Source organism: Adiantum capillus-veneris, chromosome 6, assembly GCF_014529385.1.
Source record: "Adiantum capillus-veneris isolate H3 chromosome 6, ASM1452938v2, whole genome shotgun sequence".
Lineage (NCBI taxonomy): Eukaryota > Viridiplantae > Streptophyta > Polypodiopsida > Polypodiales > Pteridaceae > Adiantum > Adiantum capillus-veneris.
The window spans coordinates 130,147,640-130,149,659 of record NC_140936.1 but is presented as its reverse complement, the minus strand read 5'-3'; the positions used below and the strand labels follow the sequence as shown (position 1 = coordinate 130,149,659).

The 2,020-nt window shown below is 51.2% G+C and overlaps 1 pseudogene; it reads right to left on the bottom strand.

Annotated features, from left to right (window-relative positions):
- Positions 1–442: 442 nt before the first annotated feature.
- Positions 443–1,443, bottom strand: LOC147456279 (uncharacterized; annotated as a pseudogene).
- Positions 1,444–2,020: the final 577 nt, after the last annotated feature.

Genomic DNA, 2,020 nt, shown 5'->3' with positions numbered 1-2,020 from the left:
AGCCCTTGCACTACTCTCCCTGTAGATCTCCTCCTAATAACAACGTCGCAATATCCTTATGACCGTATAATTTCGTCTAACGCATCCCCAAATTGGTTAAATGGGATCGGTCCTATCCCATTCGCATCTACATAGAGAATATAATCCTCGTAAGAGACCGGGAATTGGCACCTTCTTTGCTCCTAGTGGGATTTTGGCACCCGGGTCATACCTCACTTTTTTCATCACCCACTCTATCAGCCGTGAGCAGTCCACCCCGCCTTTGTTAACTCAATAAGGGCTTCTACATTGTGACCTATTCGGGTCTTGTCGGCGGCATTCCCAAGGCCCACCTAACTAGCCCGCTGGAACCCCCCTTGAGCATTTCAATAAGAAAGGGATTGCAGCGTGTCACCGTTCTAGGTGTCTGTATAAAGAGGAAGCATCTCCTCCCCCCGCTAGATCAGTCCACGTCGGGCCGCCTCCAGTTGGCCGTAAATAAAGAGTGGGCACCGGGCTTAACCGACATAGCGGGCCTCCCTTTAGCCTCCACTGTTACCCTCTCATTGGAGAGCAACCTTTTTAAGATGCTAGGAGTCGCATTACTCGGTTGTCGAGTAGCATCTGGGAAGAGCAGCGAGTTCTTTCCTTCTACAAGTGTCAGCTCAAATCGATTGGTTATCCGGCTCATGTCCAGGCTCTCGCACCTCTCCCCTAGGATGTACTCCAAGAGCGCCGTTAGGGTCGACTTCCTCGTGGCCCGGTCCGCCACAGAAAGAGACTGAACTGCTCTCAAGTATCTAATGTAAAGACTAGCCTCATGAAGGCTCTCAACAAGTTTAGCTTTAGGACGTCTCCATCCATCAGGGTAAGGAGGAAGCTTTTTTGAATGGGGTCATTGGTGTACACATATCTAGCTCAATACCTGCATAGCTTGTGCAGACCCACAAGGGACTGGGCGGGTGTAATAGCGGCCCTGACTCGTGAGGGACGAGAACTCTATTGAGAAAGGGGAGCCCTACATCAACCGTCCTGGCCCGCTTAAGGAGCCGACGCAGGTGCTCCTCTACTAATTTAAGAAGACGTTGGGAGCTCATTCTCTTACTTTGGGGTCGTGTGAACGTGACCCCCCTTCCCTTCATCTCCTCCTCTATCTTATTAAGCATCTCGTAAGCCCATCCAGGTGGGCTATCCCACCTCTGATTTTTATACTCATACCACTTCTCGTCTGGAAGCAGGTAGGGTTAGGTATCCTTAAACTGATCGGCCAGTCACGCCCCTATGTGGGTGTCCAGCTCGAGGTCCAAATCGGCCGCCTCTCCTCTCTCTTCCGCCTGCTTGTTCTTCTGCTCGCTTTTCAAGGATCTTCAATAGGTTGAGCTCCTTTTCCTTCTCAAAAGGGGGTTCATAAAGATAGCGAGCTTGAAAGAGGAGGGTCTCCTTTTGCATAGCCCGGTTACCCATCACCTGCCCGTAAAGAGTGTTCCATCGGGTACCCTTAAATATAGGCGCTCTAACCTCATCTATGCAGCCCTCTTGGGCGGGCCAGAGAGGACGCGGGAACACGCCTAACCCGGCAAGGGGGGTCCTCTTATATACTTCACGTCCTCTCCTCTCCCAGATGGTTATTCTTCCGATGGAAAAGTACTCCACGCGGGCGCCTGCTGAACACAAACCGACCTTCATAGGTTTCTCCCAGAGGGGAATCCCTTGCCCCCACAGATGAAGGCCACCTGAGGGAGTCCTTTCCTGTATAAAGGGACCGTCATCCCCAAGGTAGTTTTCTAATTGCGCACGCAACAAAGGGGTCGTCCACATCTATGAGGCTGATTCCTTGAGGGAGCGAACCCACCTCCATCCCTATAGATCCTCTGGGATGTGGAGCCCTTACTGCACAATCTCCCACTAAATCTTCTCTGAGAACCCTATGTTCTTTATCTGCTGGGAGACGATGTTTTCCCTTCTGGAAAAACAGATGGCACCCGCATTTCAAAAGGTCGCAGATCAACTCAAACTCTAAAGACAACAGGGGGATCAAGCA